This window comes from Triturus cristatus, chromosome 5_2 (genome assembly GCF_964204655.1).
Source record: "Triturus cristatus chromosome 5_2, aTriCri1.1, whole genome shotgun sequence".
Lineage (NCBI taxonomy): Eukaryota > Metazoa > Chordata > Amphibia > Caudata > Salamandridae > Triturus > Triturus cristatus.
The window spans coordinates 296,773,764-296,794,720 of record NC_140588.1 but is presented as its reverse complement, the minus strand read 5'-3'; positions in this window follow the sequence as shown (position 1 = coordinate 296,794,720).

Genomic DNA, 20,957 nt, shown 5'->3' with positions numbered 1-20,957 from the left:
TTAAGTGGTCTTTCACTCCATAGTGAACACTCACCCAGCTGAGCTGGAACACCTGTAACATTTTCCCAGCAGCTTTCACTGCAGCCCCTTCCTCATCTGTTTGCTCTTCTTTTTTTTTGCCTCTACAAGGAGTGGGCAATGGCAGAGGTCTGTGTACAAGGGCAGAGGTCTGTGGTTTCCTAGGCGCAGCTAATTAACTCAACGTCGGTGCGTAAGTTACCAAGAGGCCTGAAATGTTTTAGCAGAATATTGTGTCTTCTATGTGACAGATTCCTAATGTGTAAGGCATAGAGACACAATTATTGCTGCAGGAACTATTAAAGTGTGTTGAACGTTAGCAGCATTTTCCTGGAGAAAAAAAAACAACAGGGCAGATTTACAGCAAGCCCTTTGGTTGTGCCACGCTGCGGCACTTTCAGAGCACAGGAATGCAACATATTTACAATATGTTGCATTCCTGTGCTCTCCCCTGCGCTGGCGCACAAACAGCTGCCATGCGAGGGCGCAGGCACCCTTGCACCATGGTGCAAGGATGCCTTCGTCATGGGGAGATTGTTTTTGTGCAGAAAGGGGCAACTTCTTGCACGAAAACAATCACTACAGGCATTTTCCTCTTTCAATGCGTGCTGTAGAAAGAGGAAAAAACGAGGAGAAATTAAAACATTTGGATGGCGTAGCATACTGACGCATTTCCAGACTTACAAATCCTCGTAAATCTGGAAATGTGTCTGGTTCCATGGGTGTTGCGAGGAAACACTTGCAGCAACACCCATGGAACGCCCCTTTCAAGCAAAGTGCTGCGTGTGAAGGGGCTGTATTTACAAAGACAGGATGGCTTTTCCTGTCTTTGGAAATATGGGGCAGTGTAATGCGCTGCCAGTGCGTCACAAAAAGTAACGTACTGGCAGTGCAAGGGGCTTGTAAATCTGCCCCAACGTTTTAAAGAATTATGCATTGCACATTTATGATTGTGTTGCTACCTTGTTTAAAGAGCATTGTTTAGATGTGCATATTCTGTGTGAGAATATGTATGTCAGTAAATCGTGTAAAACCTTAATTTGGCTCTCTCCTGAATACAACATGAAGGTCTTTCTACCTTCCAGACTGTGTTATGTATGTAGGGCGTTTTTGCAACAGGTGCCTTCCTTTTACAGACACACTGGATAAAGGGAACGCTGAAAGAAGCTCAGACATTTTGGGCCTCATGTACAAGCCCATTGCGCCACCAGCGCATCACTTTTTTTCACGCACCAGCAGTGACATGCGTGGTATCCCTTCCTGCACAAAAACAATCATCCCCGCAATCCAGGCACCCTTGTAACATGACGCAAGTGTGCCTGCACTGGCGTATGGCAGCCAAATGTGCACCAGCTCAGGGGAAAGCACACAGATGCATTGTATTGTTGTTAATAAGATGCATTCCTGTACTTTGAAAATGGCGCAGCTTGGCACAGCAAAATGGCATGCAGAGCCATACCATTGTTTTAGGTCTCGTCTACGCAGCGCGCATGCGCAACATAGGAGGGCATTTAGCCATCGCTCTGGTCATTTTCAAGTACATATTCGTGCTTGTGGTGGTATTCACCTTGCGGGAGCGAGCAGGAGCGTGCCACAAGCACGAGTGCGGTGCTTGAAAATGAGCAGACTGCTCTCCCAAGCGCGCACACACCTCTCTCCTCGCCCACACGTCCCGGCCACTCATTCGCTCCGCCCTCTCTGTCTTCTTTTTTTTTGCTCACGTTTCTTGTTTTTTTTAGCAGTTGGCACTCCCATGTTGTGGAATTTTGACTAGAATGCATATTTTGTTGCAAAGTTTCTGGCTCCATTCACACCCCCCCACCGCCAGATGGCTGGACGCTGCTGCTGGTGTCCACTATAGCTTCATCCACACACCCATGCAGACTGCAGCCACCCTTTCTGGCTGCATAAACACACACACCCACCCACGTGTACCGCACACTGCAAAAAGTGTACACATACCCCTTCAGGTTCCATCCGCTCACCACATGGTGGCTGCACTCTGTGGCGGGTGCACACACCCGTTCAGGCTCCATCCACACACCCTCGTGGGCTCACGCTGCATCAGTTGCACAACCCTTTCTGGTCCCATCTGCATACCCCCTGTGGGCTGAGCACTGCGCACACCCCGCCTGGCTCCATCCACACACTCATTGCCTCTGCGCCCCCCGTCACGCTGCTATCAAGTGTACACATACCCCTTCAGGTTTCATCCGCTCACCACATTGTGGCTGCACTCTGTGGCGGGTGCACACACCCGTACAGGCTCCATCCACGCACCCTCATGGGCTACACGCTGCATCAGGTGCACAACCCTTTCTGGTCCCATCTGCATACCCCCTGTGGGCTGAGGGCTGCGCACACCCCGCCTGGCTCCATCCACCCGCTCATTGCCTCCGAGCCCCTCCTGCACGCTGCTATAGGACGCGCCAGCTCTCCCACCTTTACCTTGTCCACATATACGTGTTTCCCCATGTTCACTCCTCACTCACTCTCACCTCACACCCCGCATCCTGTAGAGCACCCCCCCCCCCCGCTAAACACTGCTGATTCCAAGGCACCGTCCTCTGTGTTCAGGACTGGATTTCAGGGGAGTTCAGATCAAAAATCTGCTGAATATTCCACTTTCAACTGGTTTGTCGAGGTGAGCGAGGGGGGCCCAGTTAAGACTAAACGCTTCTTGAGTTGACAAGTACCAGGTACGTGACGCAATGGTCTTGTTCTGTAGCCGCTTGCAGCCCACAGAGGCGGGAGCTTGAAGTGCAGGCAGTTTAATTATTCACAAAACTGAGGTCGATTCTTGCTGAACTTTTCAGTTTTTTTTATAAAGTCTGCCTCCGGGATATCACGGAATGGATCGGGACGCACTAGCAGTGCAGCCCGGGTCATTTTCGAGCGGAAGCTAATGAACAGTGGTGCATTTGACAAAAAACAGGTGTTAAGGTGTTTTCTGAAGGGATTTTCAGAAAACACCTTAAAACCTGGCTTTACTAAAACTGTTTTCTGCTAAGGGCTTCCCTACACAGAATTCTGGCAGTAGCTAACACCGTATGTTGCTCTAAATCCTCTTATCCAATGCAGTTAAATGTTGGGCAAATGACACCGCCTTGTTTTAGTACAGTCCTTTATTTCACACTCCTGTCATTTCTAAGCGATGTACATATCAAATGTTACTAGTGCCCGATGCCATGGCGTACAATTTGCTGACCTCAAAAGGCTAAAAGGCCGACTAGGACAAGGTTAAAAGGCTGACTAGAACGAGGTTAAAAGGCTGACTAGAATGCATCACCAGCGCTTCAAATGGAAATATAGAAGCACAGGTACTCACTGTCCCAGAGTACCAGTTTGCGACCCAGAAGTGCATGTACTCTCCCCCAGTACGTATTCCCCAGGAGAACTGACATTCTCTATTTCAAATTGAAGCATTGTGGAAGCTGAGTATCTGACAGGGGCATGCACATAAAGTGCTGCTCACTTCTCTATGACATAGCTTAGAAACAAAGGCAAAGCCAAAGCCTCTGGCTAACCACTTATAAGGTCCCAAAGGCGAGACCTATTGGCTGTGCCAATGCTTGTTTGTAACTGAGGCCCTTAATTTCTTGGCAGGAACGAAGGAAGAGATAATAAGGTATGGCTGCACTGAGTCCAGAGTCAATTTCAGTGCCTGTTGTTAGGTGAGCTTGTATGTGTTCCTAGAGGTGAGTTCTTGTTATATTGGAGTATGCATGACAGGAAGATTTCCAGAAGTCATCCGTGTGTGGCTCATCCCTGTGGCTATTAGCAGTTCTGTTCTTGTATAGAGGGGTGGTGGGCAAGGGAGCTAAGAACCCCTTTCAAGAGGACATAGATTACAGTAGGACTTTCTCATGTTGATTGGATTAGACCACCTGGGACCCAAAGGTTGGTGGTCCGGAATTAAGACAGGATGAAGCCACAGGTGGGCAGATTCCCGGGGGGTCATCCTGGTCCCAGCCCAGCTTCAGCAGATGCAAGGCACACGAGAGAAATAAAATTGAATGACTTCTGGCAGTGTTGGGTCACAAATGTCTGCTGCATGGTGTATAGTCATTTTTCCCTGCCCTCTCAACTGTATGTGGTATACTGTTTTTTTTATTTTGTCCCTAACTTCGTACTAATCCAATGTGTGTGTCCCTTGACGTGAGTGAGGTCCTGTACCAGTCCTGTGACCTTGAGGAGTGGATAAAGCATGCCCTCATTATGCTTCCAGTGAACTACTGTCGCCTTCAAAGGTTTATCACGTATTGGTGAGGGTGTACCATTTTTTGGGAAACAATAATTGTGACCAAACCTTTTTATCTGTGCCATTAGAGTGGAGAACAATTGGCCCATGTGTGTAAAGTTCTGCTTTTATTTGCTAACCCAGATCCTAGCAATTACATCCCAAGTGAATGTTGTACATTTGTGTATGGGACCTGCATGGCATATGTATATATGAGCGAGCCAAAGTTATGGGGACTCTTGATCCATTTTGGATACCTCAAGCCTGTTCCTGTGCAAAAGGTGGGGGTGAGGTTATTTTCCCAGAGAGCAGAAGTATACTGCTGACATTCCTGACGCTCGGGGGAAGAGAACTAGATATTGAATGGTGAGAGAGAAGACAAGGCTCAATTAGAAATGTCAGCAGGCCTTTTGCTGAGAGGATGTAACACTGACATTTCGTAGATGGTAGAAGGGGAGGGTGAGAATGCAGTCTATGATGTTCAGGTTGAAGGTGACCTTTTAGGTGAAGCCATCCGTATGCCTTTCCCCAATCATTTTTCTGTGTGGCTGATAATAGCCAGCTGCTTGCATCGGGAAACAGTCTGAACACAGCGGCCTCAGCCATGTTTTTTCCGACACCGCAAGCATAACCACACTTGCCTTAACCACGCATATGCATAGTTAAGGCAGTGCGAGGTCTAACTGCTGGCTGCAGCAGGGACGGAAGCAGGAAGACCTCTCCAGGAAGAGAGCCGCAGTGAAGTAAGTGGACTGGGCTGGGAGTTTTCTGGGCTGGGGGTGGGGTAGTTTTCTGGGCGGGGGTAGCTTCTGGGCCGAAGGGGTCGGGAGTAATTTCCTGGCTGGAGGGGTCGGGTAGTTTTCAGGGCTGAGGGGTTGGGGGTTGCAGGGATGGGGGGGTTGGGGAGGGTCAGAGCAGTTTTCAGGGCTAGGAGAGGGTCGGGTTAGTTTTTTAAATTAGGGGTTAGGGTATTAGGCCTAATGGCAGTGGAAGGGTTTGAGGTAGTTTTAGGGACAGTGTGGTGGGTGAGAGGGTGTCGGGGTACTTTTTGTTAAGGGACAAAGTTGTAGGCCTCAGGGCAGGGGGGAGGGGAGGGGAATGGGTAGTCAGTGTACTTTTTAGGGCTTAGGAGAGGGTGGGGTCATTTTTAGGGCTCGGGTAACTTTTTAAAATAGGGGTTTGGGTTTTAGGCCTAAGGGCAGTGGAAGGGGATGGGGTAGTTTTAGGGACAACGCACGGGAGTGGGAAGGTAACGGGTTAGTGTTTGTTAAGGGTTAAGGACAGTGTGGGAGTTGGGAGTGGGTCAGGGTATTTGGACCTCAGGGCAGTGGGCAGGTAGGGAGTTTGTAGCTTAGGGGGGAAGAGGGGGCCGCGATCTTAGCCACGCCTACCCCTTTACCATTCATGCCTTTACCACCAATTACGTGGTAAAGGCATGCATGGTAAAGGAATGTGTGGTTAAGACACATTTGTGGTTTAGTCTGCGTGGTAGAGGCACACATGGTTTAGCCATGCGTGCCTCTATCATATAATTGCTTGCATCACACACCTCTTTGTCCCTGTGCTGTGAGTTCTCTGGGCTGGAGGCTACCCTGCCATGAGGAGCATCGCTCTACACAAAAGGCTGTGTCGGAAGAGCAGCCTGGAAAGGAGGACAGTGTACAGAAGATTTGCCCCAAACTGGTCCTAAAATCGCAGACAGGGAATCCACATAGTCTGACTTCATTGACTGTATAGCAATAGGAGCCACTGATCAATATTTCAGTTCCATGTTCTCTTTGATGAAGGAAGGGAGTGCTCTGTAGAGTTCTCAAAGAACTGATGTGTAAACAGGGCTGGTGCCTATCTAACAGCCAGCTTTCCAGCTGTGAGGAGACATCACCTGAAATCTTGCCTTGCTGAAAGAAGCTGTTGAGAAAGGGAAGGAGGCTGCCAACTCTGCAGAAGTTGTGACTATCCAGGGAGAGCCAAATTCATTGAAGCCCCAGGGATGTAGGGGTCTGACAGGAGAACGGAGACTGAGGAGAGCGATCTGTGAGCCCCAGTAATGGTGGGCCCCAGTCTCTCCAGCTTTGTGGTTCTGGGCTGGAATTGCCGATCTGTGGCTAACCTCATTGCTGTGCAAGAAGTGTGACTTTGGCCGCCCTTGCTCAGTGTCAAGAAGAATGCTTGCGGCTGACCATGCAGCTGCGAACAAGAAGTGTGGCTGTGTCTGACCTTGCTAAAGTGCCAAGGAGTGCCACTGAGGCTGACCATGCAGCTGTGACCAAGAAGTGTGCCCACTGTGATCAAGAAGTGCGCCAGAGGCATTCCTCACAGCCATGATCATGTGTGTGCCTGCATCTGTACTTCGTGCTGCTGTGACCATCGGTGTCCGGTGGCGTGGCCTACCTGCAACTTATCACCACATGACCCAAAGGCAAGTCAGAAGCCAAAGGAGACTGCCCAATCCTCAGGGGCCACTGGGACTCCAAGTTTCTGTGTTTGTGCCGGTGGACCTCAAATGGAAGTCTTTGCTGTCATCTCTCGCAGCAGAATTTGCTCCTCCGAACAGGGTATCTCCACTCAGAGATGGGAGAAAGTGAAGAGGCATGTAGCGGGTTCTCTGCTAGCTATGATTTGAATACAGAGACCCGCAACTGGTGATACTCTAAAAGGGACGGTACTGAACTGAGCACTATATAAGCTGAACAGGGTTCATCGATACTTGGGCTTTGATTTGTGTTAATTACACACTCTAACCATAGAGGAAACCTGCTTAGCCTTAGCAGAGGCAAGACACAAGGGTAAAGGGACGGGGTGGGCTGTTTTCCAGTGCACAGTGGCCCTTGCGCCAATTCCTTAATTTGTGCCTGTAAATTAAGGCACTGGGTTCTGAGTTTGTGCACTCCCACATTACCTCCATGAGAAGCCTGTGGCTGCTCACTATCACTACCACAGAGAGTTAAGGGCTGAAGGATTTGTACTTGGCCCACTTTGCAGAGCCATATTAGAAGGGACTCTTGGACAGCGGAAGCAGACAACCTCTCCCCTCAGAGCAAAGGCCCAGCAACTTCTGGTTGCCTGGGCCTGGATGGGGTCTGATGGGCAGTAAGTGGATGGCACACTTTAGTTTATGGCACAGGCTCACAATCAAGTCATGTGCTGCATGGTTCCCAGGTAGCGACTTTCGGTAGGATGCAGTTCACACCAGATCACACTTTCCACTGCAACTTCACAGGTTGATGGTTTCTGCCCCAGAGCAGGGTTGGGATACTCCAAGTATTTAGAAGTATTTACCACTCCTGCCCATGGTGAGATAGAGGGAGATTGGAATGACACCTCATTGGTGCTTGTGGGTGACAAGAGCCACCAAGATTGGTAAAGGTGACTTTTGTGTCTCTTCAATGAATGAGTTATATGTGTTTACCTGATTGCTCTGGAAAGCAATGGCCCTTTATACAATTCTGATTGTTCACTCACTGTTTCAATACATGTCCAGTAGCTCAAATATTCTATAATATGACGGCCAGCCTGCTTAATATCAGTTGCTCTTTGACCTGAGTGTGAATCATCTAAAAATCAAGTGTTGTACTGTGCATACCAGATGGAGCAACTAAGCAGATAGGCAAATCAAGAGGGTGGGTGTTTACTAATTAGCTAAACCAGAACTACACCCACAATTGGCAACGCCAATAGGGTGGCTTGCATTTTGATTTACAATTCAGACCCAATATCTTTCTCAATGCTTGTTATCCGGATGAAAAGGAGAAGCAGTACTTTGACAGCAGCAATGGCCAGAAGCCAGGGTGAAAAGGAATCGCCAGGCACAGTGACTTACAGTAGAGAGCTGGCAGCAAAAGGAAAGAAAAGCAGCTAGGCATGCTGCTACAGGCTGTGTTGCAATCCAAGAGTTGGTGGAGATCGGACAGCAAGACCCCAGTGCATAGCTGAAGCATTACACGACTGTGTCTGTTGTTGCTGAGTTCATGTGACTTGGTGGTACCATGTTTGAGCTCAGGCTGTCCCGATCTGAAAAGCGACATGCCAATGTGGCAGCCATCTTAAGGACAATCTCATACTCGAGTGCAGACAAAATCATGCAAACAAAAGGCTGCTACAGTGAAAATCAAGCACAGTCAAAGCCTCTAGGTCTCAAATTCAAATGACATAGCTACTGGCTTATTGACAGCGGCATGCAAATGCATGCATCAAAATGCATGCGCAGAAATGTCTGTCAATATTGGAATGAGTATGCTATTAACGAAAAAACATTCCAAGATGGATGCCAATTTGCAAGCATACTTCTTGACACATGAGCACACAGGCATCATGACCTCTACATGCACACGCATGATGATGCATGACGGACATTTTTAATTTATTGTTTCAATATAGAAGATGTTCAGTTTAGAACTGTAAATTTAAATGTAAACAAAAGTGCGAAAAGTATGTAAAAAGTATGATAACTAGAACTAGCGACCAGGCAGCACTTTGCAGCTGCTATGTCCTTGTTACACAATAAATAAATAATGTAAATAAATGTAACACAGAAAGGGGGACGGGGGAAAAGGGCAGGGAGCAGGAGTAAGTGATAAGAGTGTACAGGTGGCAACAATCAACAAGAAGTGCGTACAAAGTACAAAAAAGAAAGCGAGCAGCTCAGCTGCACTGGGCAGCTGTCATGTTCTCCTAAAAAAAATATATTATAATTACAATTACAATTAAAAAAAATATATGTGGCACAGAGAGCGGTCGGTGAAACAAACAAGCATTGGCATAACCAATAGGTCTCACTTATGGGACCTTATAAGGGTTTAGGCATCCAGCACATTAACCTGTAAATAATCTGGTCGCGTAATGTACGTCATAGTAGTTTTTAAGTTTAGGATGCTGCTGTTTGCATTTTTTTTTTTAAATAGCAAATAACATGATGTTGAACATAGTGTTGTAAACTATTTTGGTAGGTAAAAATTAAAGTTTGAGCTGCCAGGTAGCCACACTTTGAAATAGCCCTTTAAAACATGCCACAGCTATTTATTTCCCAACTGTTGTACTACAGCCTAGGGCTGGTGGTACTGTGTTGTGGAATTCGCTCTGTAGCCTTCTGCCTCTGTATAGAGGTTCTGCACCACCGCCAGTACTCAGAACACTTAAAATAAAACCTTCTCTTCAATTCTCCAGACGTCACGAATGAGAAACAATGCCATCTTCTGGGAGTTTATCGACATTTGTGTTTTGAAACCTGTAGTTAAGTTATAAAAATCACAAAAGCAACACACCACATCCGATTTGAAACACTTAAAAATTGCACCACTGTTTCTGGCATATATCCACTTAGAAGAGATTGGGAATATTTTCTTGCGTGTACACCTGTGGGACCAAATGATATTACAGAGACTGCTGCTTTAAGAGCGCCTGGTAGTGCTTAGTTGATAAATTAGATGAACACTGTAATTTTCAAATATAATTATATATAGATATAATTAAATATACACGATGTCCGGGAGAAATACGGCCAACATTCCACCAAGTTAGACAGCTATGAAGAGATCAAGTAAAGGGCTGAACACATCTCAAAAATATTTTTCTTGTGGTCTGCAGGGATAAATAAAAATACATAATGTCCGGGAGTTTGGCGGCAGGGGAGCGGGGGGATGTATAAGACACGAACATTCCACCAAGTTAGACTGCTATGCGGAGTTTAGATGAAGGGCTGAAGACATCCCAAAAATACTTTGAGTGCTGTGCAGATGTAATTAAAAATACACGATGCCTCGGAGTTCGATGGCGGACGCTGAAAGGGATTATGCTGGGGTAAGATGCCAACATTCCACCAAGATAGACAGCTACGGGGAGATTAGGTAAAGTGCTGAAGACCTGCCCTAAACTTTTTGTCGCTGTTGTGCTGTTTAGCTTGGTGAAAGAGTTTTTTTCCCCTACAGAGACAGGTAGCTTAAGAGCGACTGTGAGAGCCTCGCTGAAGAATGTCCTGGTTACAAAGAACAGATAGCGACTGCTGCACAACTCAAAACATTTTGCATGTGCTGTGCCGAGATAAAAAAGCAAAAGCAAAAGCAAGGCACGTTGCATGTAACCTGACCCACCAGGAATGCAGCTGCCACCCTGCGTGCCGCTGCTCGCTCCTGAGAGCAAAACGCCGTGGGAGTGGCACATTGGAAAGGAGATGGGACATGCACCGGCCTTTGGCCATTTGCGTGCTTTCATTATTGAAAGACATACGCAAAGGCCAATCCAATGTGTGGGAGGAGTTAGACCCAAACGGAGAAGTTTAGAGTGCTTACAAGAAGCCTCGCATAGAGCAGCGCATGCTCATTGTGCTAGGCTCGACCTAAAAAAAAGCATTTGGATAGGGAGGATAAAGAGGTAGAGGGCAAGGAAACACATGCTCTTCAACGGAGTGCCCAGTAAGAAATAATCAAATAGTCATCTCTAGTATGACATTGATGGGTATAATTCAACCAATCAGAACACAGTGAGGCTAAAATGCTCCTGAGGTGGAAAAACATGAGAATACAGAGAAAAGCCAGTGAACCAAGAGCAGACAACTGAGAAAGCCATCCAATCGCAAACAAGGGACTGACCCAAAGCCCTCTCTACTGATATGGTATGTATTGAAAACAACCGGTCTGCCTATGGACACCTTAAGCTGTATGATAAACACCATACAACCAATAGCATATGGGGAAACAGAAATACTACCATGGGCGGATCCACAGCCTACTCTTTTTATAATTTAAAGAATTGGTAACACTAGGGCTTACTAATAGCTGCAATGACAAGCTAGATCTAAAAATGTGGAAACTGTGCACCATCCTAGGGTAGGAGAGGGAATTATGATTTAATATTTAGGTCTCACACAAAACCTTGACTAGTAAAATATGTCCAGTGGAATTATGTGGAAGTGTTCTGTCAAATCCAATAAACCAATTAACACAAACAATAACCAAGTAAACCATAACCACAAATTAGGAGGAGGCATTATGGTATAGGGGCAGCTTCAGACAGTGGCTGCTCCACCGTTTATGCGGAGGAGCATCATTCCACTGCTCTTGGAGCAGTGTAAAAGAAAAAAGAAAATGATAATAACAGATGTTATTTCTGTTATTATATCTAGTGGCAGCAAGGTTGGGTGGGGCGGGGCTGGGCACCCGTGATGTCAGGGAGGAAGAGTGGTTGCTGAACTCCAAAGTGTGCATGACTATGTGGCCGGTCCTCTCGGCCTGGGCAAACAGTCCTGCGCACTTTGCATGTTCCCCATCAGGCTGCATTACACAGCCTGGTGAGGAACATGCCCAGCCTCCTATTCCCCATCTGAGCGCCAAGCCACAGCACTCAGACCAATCACAATACTGCATTACAGCGTTGTGATTGGCTTAGGGGAAGGAGCCTCTGTGCTTCCTTGTTCCGGATGGAGAGACGACAAGGGATAAATGAGGAAAGAAACACGGCAAAGAGGTAAGTGTTTTTATCTTTTGCTTGTATTTTGAACCCCCTACTCCCACAAACCCAATCCCCCACTCTCGTTTCCTGACAGCCGCTGCTGCCTTTAGAGCAATGTGAAGGTGACGGAAGCGGAAAATGAATGTTTCCATCACAGAAAAAACTAATGATAAGAAACAAAAATCTGGTAATTGTTTATTAGTGGTGGGCTTGAGGTAATTCTTCGTAAAAGGTTTCTTTATTGTCAGATTAATCTGGGCCAGTACCAAAGTGTGAAGCCATTTCTTTCATATTTCTCAGCAGCAATAATATTTTGGAGAATGACTCTTATTACCAGATCTACCACTGTTGCTTTCTGCAACCTATGTCTACTGGATAAAAGCTGTCAAAACATATTTGATATTTAGCAGGTGGGGCTTGCTATTTGCAAGTCACCTCCTATATTACCAGAGATGTTTGTAATTGTCCAGAGTGGAAATAATGTTTTGCAACCTGGACATTTCATCCACTTTGCATATTTACTGCCTACTTAATAATGAGAATTGAAGATTGAAGTTTGAGGGATGAATTGTGTCAATAATGTGCACCCCCACATTACATTCCTAGCCACACTTACTTTATGTCTCTTGCAGCCATCTTTTTACACGTCTCACATTCCCACTGCTCATTGGGGATGGGTTCTCTGTAATTCTCTTGATTGTATTACCACAGAGGCTTTTTTGCCTGCCCTACCAGGTTCAAATGTCCAGATTCTAAACCTAGTAAATTTGTGTATATCAGCTTGACACCCAGTCAATTTCTGTCAGAAGACTCTTCATATGGAATCTTCTTCAATGCTTAAAAAAACAGATTAGGGAAGGATTCTCTCGAATATTAGGACTGTTTAAGATATATTTTATTGTCTTTATCAGTTTGCAAAGCAACAAAAGGTATCAAACAAAACTTGCTTGTTTCCAGTCCAGTGAAAACATAGCTTGGTAGTTCGGGCTGGACTGTTCCCATGAGGCACAGGGTCAAGACTGATTTGCATATAGCTGTGTCTGAACTGGGGTGGTGAAGTGAGCTAAAGAACGATGATGGATTCAACCCAGATCTGTGACTGGGGGTGAGTGTCTGAAAAGTTTCAGCACTCCGTCCATCATCTCATTGTGTTTGCATCAAACAAAACTTACCATTGGTCATTGAAAAGTGACAAATATTTATATTTGCATAGTGCACAGTCATATTCAGTTATAGTCCATACGTTTGAACATTAGGACTTTGGCATCAGTGCAGAAGATCAGCCACATGCAAGATGTTTTACCTGGCTAGACCAGGGCTCCTCAGTCATCACTGGTTTCCCAGATCATTCCCTTTAAAACGTCATGACTTTTTAATGCAAGTCTAAGCCCTGAGTTAGATGCCATGAGTGGGTAATAGCACTGAACAATTGAAAATCTACCCAACACCAGTTAAAACCTCTCTCAGCTTCACTCCCAAACGAGGGTTAACAACGCCTTGTCACATATTCTTTTGGTAAAGACACTCTCGACTACTGAGATATCTGATGGTCCAAAGGTTCATGAGCTCAGGAATGCTCCCTCTAATTTTCTGCTATTTTCTCACTACTGTTTGTTGGGCTGGTTTAAAGTTTAAATTCCAATTCTTTGACTAACACGTATAATTCTGGTAGCCGTCAAGTCAAAGTCCTCATAAAGATCTGCCATGCTCTACCTATGTAGAGGAAGAAGGACTTCTTCAGAACTGAGTCCTCTGTCAGCCTAGGTACTTAAGAAACAGGTTATAGCCTGTGAAATAAATTAGTACTTAAATAAAAATTTGGCTTGCAGACCATGTTAGAATTGCACTTTCGAAATGCGTTTAAACTGCTGCAGAATTGTTTTCACATAGAAAATGACATGCAGATAAAATGTGCCCTTTTCATAATGTGATAGAATCCTTATTAATACTGCAAATCGATATATTAATCCTTCATTTATAGAGGAATCATGCTTATAAAATTTTTATGAAATAGTATCATTACATTTTTTTGTACTAAGCTATCATTCTTGAATGTACACTTTTAGTTAGGCCTCAAATCCCTTTTCTTTCGACTTTTGCTCACAGCTTAACAGACGTTTATTAGAATATTTCGCCTAGCACCAGCAACTTGCTTAGAATGTGCTGACTTCAGACTTGTGCTTCATTCAGTTCCCTCACCCTATGTGAGGTAATGTACCCTAATACAATGAGAATTGATGTGATTGTCATAATAAAAATGATTAGACATTTTATGTATGCTTCATCAGAATAATATTGCTAGTTTGCCTCCACATCTCTTACAAGCTTTGTCTTCACATTGAAACTCATAGAGCATCTTCTAGCTTAGGTAAAAAGGTTCTCATGAGAACTTTCCCCTGTGTAACAAAGTCTTGAAACAAAGTGTAACACTATCGTAGCATGAATATTTACCCTGGGAATCGGGAGAAGAGACATCGCAAGTTGACGACACCATTGAATGATCGATTAACGTTGCCTGAAAGAGCTGACGCCTAATAGAGATTTGATCCAATTTTCTATGCTTTTATAATAATGAGTGTTCCTAACTACTTGATGAAGAGAGATGGTGTGAGGTTCCTGACCCAAACTTATCTCCCCTGTCTTTTGACTCTTGTCCCTCAGAGTTGATCTTTTGCTTTGTTACCAACAGCTACTGCTAAAGGTGACATTTATTTTTATCTAATGACATTATTCTGATCAATGCTACTACCGAGATCATTCTTTCATTGAGGGTTGCTACTGCAGCTGTAGGGAACTCGGCAGAGTTTCCAGAATGACTCTTTATGGGAAGTTCTTCTTTCAGTATCACTCTTACTCTTTTCTGAAAAAGGACTCTTAATGGATTGTACTTAGAATAGGTTAGGTCCCTTGGCTAGTTTAGTGACGTTTTCCTTTATGGAACACTGTTATGTTATGTTATGTTATAACATTTTATTGAGCGCGAACAGCTGCCCCAGCAACGAGGCGTCCCGGCGCTGAACTATAACGAAAACCTGAGAGGGGAGAAGGAAAGGACGGGCTATAGGAGATTTAGGATGGGGAAAATAAAAATGTTTTGATCGCTTTGCGGAAGGTCAACAGGTTTGTCATCGAGCTAATGTGATGTGGCAGAGAGTTCCAGAGTCTTGCCACCAAGACTCTGAAAGAGCGACCGCCCATTCTGCTTAACCTTATACGTGGAATAACCACCAGGTTGTGACCAGAGGAACGTAGGGCCCGTTGAGGGGTATAGGGTTCTAGGAGTGGACGCAGTAGGCCAGGACAGTCAGTTTTGAGAATTTTAAAAACGGTAATGAGGGCTTTAAACTGAACTCGGGCTTCCATGCGCAGCCAGTGTAGTTTTTGGATGGTGTTTCTAGCAGAACACCTACGAGGGAGGCCTACAACTGCCCTGGCAGCGGAGTTTTGTACACGTTGCAGCCGCGCCATCTCAGCTTTATTAAGGCCGAGAAAAAGGATATTGGCGTAGTCCAGTCGAGCCAGGATGGTAGATTGGACTATCATTTGGCGCGTATGGTGGTCAAAAAAGCCAAGGATCGGATGGAGGCTCCTCAACAGACCCACACAGGTGGCAGCCAGTTTCTTGGTGTGGGTCTGGAAATTGAGAGATGCGTCCACCCAGACACCAAGGTTTTTTACCACAGTTTTGGCGGGGGGGGGTGGGGCCCAGTGCGGACGGCCACCATTGATCAGACCAGTAGTCAGGATTTTTACCCAGAAGCAGCACCTCTGTTTTGCCAGCATTCAACTGGAGACAGTTGTGTGACATCCAGCTTGCAACTGCCTCTAACCCGTTCCTAAATCTCGTCGCTGAGATCGAGGGGCCTTCAGTCAGAGAGATGACGAGCTGGGTGTCGTCGGCATACGACACTAACGTCAGGTCCCATTCTTTTGCTATGTCAGCGAGAGGCTGGACATAAAGATTGAATAGGGACGGGCTGAGCGCCGATCCCTGAGGAACGCCTTGCTCTATGGGGTAAGGCTGGGATATGAACGGGGGGGCAGAGACCTGGAAAGATCTGTTAGTCAGGAATGATCGAAACCACTCTAGAGCAAGGTCTTTGATACCTATGGCTTCGAGACGTTTCAATAAAATAGAGTGGGAGACCGTATCAAAGGCTGCGCTAAGGTCGAGTAAAACCAGCGCAGCACTTTGACCGGCGTCCAGGATGTTCCGTAGATGTTCGATGGTGGTCAACAAGGCGGATTCGGTACTAAATCCTGGCCTGAAGCCGTTCTGTGATGGATCTAAAATTTGATGTTGTGTCATGTAGTTGGCTAGCACCTTGTTCACATGGGCTTCTGCCAGTTTTGAGGCCCATGGAAGCAGTGAAATTGGTCTGAAGTTTTCTGGTTTAGATGGGTCTAAGGTGGGTTTTTTTATGATAGGGGAGACCCAGGCCTGCTTCCAGCATGTGGGAACCACCGCTGAGGAGAATGATAAGTTAAGTAAGGTAGTAAGAAGAGGAAGGAAGAACTCGAGAGATTCTAAGAATTTGGCAGGTCTCATGGCATCTGTGGGCGATCCAGATTTGATTTTCGTGCACAGTTTAGCAAGTTCGTCGTGAGTTACGCAGGGGATAAGAGACAAACTGGGATTGCCTGGCAGAGGCTTACGAGGTATGAAGGTGTCCGAAAGATTCTGAGGGAAAGAAGTGTAGATTTTCTTTACCTTTTCCATAAAGAAGGTGGCAAGTTCCTCGCATTGTTGTGCAGAGGTAATACCAGGGGCAGGATTACAACTATCCTTAAGTTTATGTACAATTTCAAAAATAGTTTTTGAGGGGTTCCTGCTAGAGCTAATTGCTTCCGCATAGTAGGAAGCACGGGTGGTGCGAACCGCTTTGTGGTACGATTTCAGTTTTCGCAGGTAAGCAGCTTTGTCAGTATCCTTGTATTCTTTTCTCCACTGGCGTTCAGCTCTTTTGCAGTCTTTCCGCATGGTTAGAAGAATTTCATTATACCACGGGTTAGATGGAGTGTTACGGATTTTTGTCCGTTTTGCTGGTATTAGGGAGTCTAGTCCTAAGTTGATCCAATTTTGGAAGGCCGCGTAGGAGGAGTTGATATCTCCGTCTGTGAGGTTGAGGTGGAAGTTACCTAGTTTACTAGTAAGGTCACTAGGAGCCAGTTTGTGCCATGGCCTCTTGTTTCTGAAATTGTTTGTGTTTTTCACACTCGAGTCTCTGATTTTCAGAGAAAATTGAATAAGAGAGTGGTCGGTCCACCCCATGGGTTTGGGGGTGGCGGCCGAGGCATCCGAGAGGTTGGAGAAAACTGGGTCTAATAAATGTCCGGCAGAGTGAGTAGGAGTTTGGATGAGCGGGTTTAGCTGAAGGGCTGTGAGGTCTGCCTGAAGGTTCTTAATAGTAGAGTCGGTAACACACCTCTGAGGCGGAAGCCGGAGGAATCTCGCGCCATCATTTTAAATTGTTATCTGTTTGTACTCACTTTTTAAAGCACTTTGTCTACTGTCCTGAGCACTGCTGGGCTACTTGCCTCATTGTGTCCCACAGTCAGCGGAGTCTGCGCTGCCTCGTGGAGTTTGCTGTGATCGGCTGACATCGCTAGTTGCGAGGACACGCCCACCTCACAGGCCACGCCCACCCCTCCCGCCTATAAGAACGCGCTGAATTACGAGTGCGCTCTCTGTAACACACCTCTGAGGCGGAAGCCGGAGGAATCTCGCGCCATCATTTTAAATTGTTATCTGTTTGTACTCACTTTTTAAAGCACTTTGACTACTGTCCTGAGCACTGCTGGGCTACTTGCCTCATTGTGTCCCACAGTCAGCGGAGTCTGCGCTGCCTCGTGGAGTTTGCTGTGATCGGCTGACATCGCTAGTTGCGAGGACACGCCCACCTCACAGGCCACGCCCACCCCTCCCGCCTATAAGAACGCGCTGAATTACGAGTGCGCTCTCTGTAACACACCTCTGAGGCGGAAGCCGGAGGAATCTCGCGCCATCATTTTAAATTGTTATCTGTTTGTACTCACTTTTTAAAGCACTTTGACTACTGTCCTGAGCACTGCTGGGCTACTTGCCTCATTGTGTCCCACAGTCAGCGGAGTCTGCGCTGCCTCGTGGAGTTTGCTGTGATCGGCTGACATCGCTAGTTGCGAGGACACGCCCACCTCACAGGCCACGCCCACCCCTCCCGCCTATAAGAACGCGCTGAATTACGAGTGCGCTCTCTGTAACACACCTCTGAGGCGGAAGCCGGAGGAATCTCGCGCCATCATTTTAAATTGTTATCTGTTTGTACTCACTTTTTAAAGCACTTTGACTACTGTCCTGAGCACTGCTGGGCTACTTGCCTCATTGTGTCCCACAGTCAGCGGAGTCTGCGCTGCCTCGTGGAGTTTGCTGTGATCGGCTGACATCGCTAGTTGCGAGGACACGCCCACCTCACAGGCCACGCCCACCCCTCCCGCCTATAAGAACGCGCTGAATTACGAGTGCGCTCTCTGTAACACACCTCTGAGGCGGAAGCCGGAGGAATCTCGCGCCATCATTTTAAATTGTTATCTGTTTGTACTCACTTTTTAAAGCACTTTGACTACTGTCCTGAGCACTGCTGGGCTACTTGCCTCATTGTGTCCCACAGTCAGCGGAGTCTGCGCTGCCTCGTGGAGTTTGCTGTGATCGGCTGACATCGCTAGTTGCGAGGACACGCCCACCTCACAGGCCACGCCCACCCCTTCTCTCCCTAAATGTGCTTCCCACGCAAGCGCAGCGAACGAGCGCAGCGGGAGCGCCGTCTGCGCGCCGAAGGCGCGCCAAAGGCAAGCCCGTCTGCGCCCGTCATCGCCAGACCATCGCCTCTCGCCAGTCCCCCTGCTCAATCCGTGCCACATTTACTGCAGTACGATAGAAAGTCCCTCCTCGCTCTTAAACCAGACGCTAGATGCGATAAACTTGAAGGCTGCCTTGGCCAAACAGGGCTGTACTGCAAGCCGTGCGGTTTCTTGACATCTTCACCCAGGCTAGCCAGCCTGGGTGAAGCAAGTGTATTGATTTATGCTGTCACTAATAAATCTTTACTCATATTTCTGTAAAGCAACTAATCTGAATAAGATGACAAAACCATACGAATCTTTTAAGAAAAATAAAGGCGTGGATACCTTCACCAACCTCTCATCTTTGACTGAACATTTTAAATTCTTCTGTCGATGATATATGCATAGTTTATGTTTTATTCTAGCTCCATTCATAAACTGTGGCTAACGTCCACTGACCGTTTCAAGAGAAATCAGGATTTCCCCAGGACCAATTCTGTAAGTTGGGTGTTTGATCTTAAAAAACATGCTTGGATAATCCTCTGGCTCCCGCACCTGTGCACTGACTGTCACATTACAACTGAATCCCTGTCTTTGAATTGGGACGCACAGGGAGATACTTTGAAAGAGATAATTTCTTTACTGAGCAATGATACCAAGAAATAATAGTTATTTATTTTAATATAGCACTTGCAGTGTGAATTTGGCCCCTTGTGATTATAGACTCATTAAATTGTAGATGTGTTTACTACTTCAGCTTTCAGACTGAAAATATCTATCTATCTATCTATCTATCTATCTATCTATCTATCTATCTATCTATCTATCTATCTATCTATCTATCTATCTATCTATCTATCTATCTATCTATCTATCTATCTATCTGTCTGTCTGTCTGTCTGTCTGTCTATCTATCTATCTATCTGTCTGTCTGTCTGTCTGTCTATCTATCTATCTATCTATCTATCTATCTATCTATCTATCTATCTATCTATCTATCTATCTATCTATCTATCTATCTATCCATCCATCTATCTGTCCGTCTGACTGTCTATCTATTTATCTAGCTATAGGTCTGTCTGTCTGTCTTACTAACCGACTTATCAGTATAAAAAGAGAATGTTTAAAGAAACATATCAAGACAAAATATATAACAATATAAGGGTGCATATTTATGTAGTACAATTATATATGTATGCACACAGACTCATTTTCAAATATATTGGGTATAAGTATATGTGACAGACACCTCGTCAGGGGTAGTTAGCGCTATATAAATACAACTACAATACGTACATTTATGGAGATGGACAAACAACCCGTTTCACAGGCACACATTTGAATGCAAACGGTGACATTGCTTTAATGTGGTAAACCTATGAGAAACCAAGTTCCCTATACAAACTCTTGCATGCCTGAATACAGATGAGGAGAGGAATGAAAGGAACTCGTTGCTCTAATGATTGTGCGCCAAAAATCCAAATTCCTCATTTGTTTAGCCCGAAAATCCCTTGCACATTCCCACAAACTACTTCCTTTTCACTCTTCTAAGGAAACGTCCCTCTATTTTCTTAATGAAGAGAATGAGTTCACAGGGTTTTTTTCTTCTTCTTCCCATGAATGGATGGCAGGCACCTGGGAGTTATGAATTTTTAAGTGATCATTTTCTTTCAGGCTTTCGCGGGACAATGAGGAACTCCTTTTGACTCACTTTCAGAGCTTTGAGAGGCTCTCAGATCAGCCACATTCCAAGCAGACTGGAGTCAGATCAGAGCTGTGCTGAGCAGCGCGAGGGTCTCCCAGAAAAAGACGAGGAGCAGATGGCCACGGCCGCGCTCTCCTCCCCCCTTTCAGGCTGCAATGGGCGGCAATGTGGGAACGCGCTCTCCCGGCATTGCCCATTGACTGCTGAATGGGACCACCACATGCCACCAGCCCGTAGGTATGAACCTCTGTTAACAGATGGTGAGATCATTATAAGCCATTAATTCCTTTAATGTATCACTGGGAACATGCCGGAAGATGCATGACGCAAGCGGGCATAGAATAGCGGACTCCACGCTCCTTGGCGGGAAACCGGCCGGGCTCATCCCTGCACGGTGGGAATGTGCCGCTCGCAGGCCTTTCTGTGCTCGCTGAGAGCCGGACCCGGCCGCTCTTGTACTGCGGAGCAAAGGAATGTTTTGTGTAACGGAACCGGCCCTCCTTTTCGATTGGCTGCGATTAATAACAGTTTTCCAGACGTACTCGAGCCAAAAAAACAATGGGAAAATCCGCAATTCTCGTATGCCAGCACGTCTGGTCAGCCACAGACGATGTGGGTTGACATACAGCATGCCCACAGGGACGCCGGTTACTTTTTACATTGGTAGCCAACAAAAGTTTATTTATCTTCATTTTTTATTCACTTGAGGACAGCTCTAAAAATAGTGTGTAG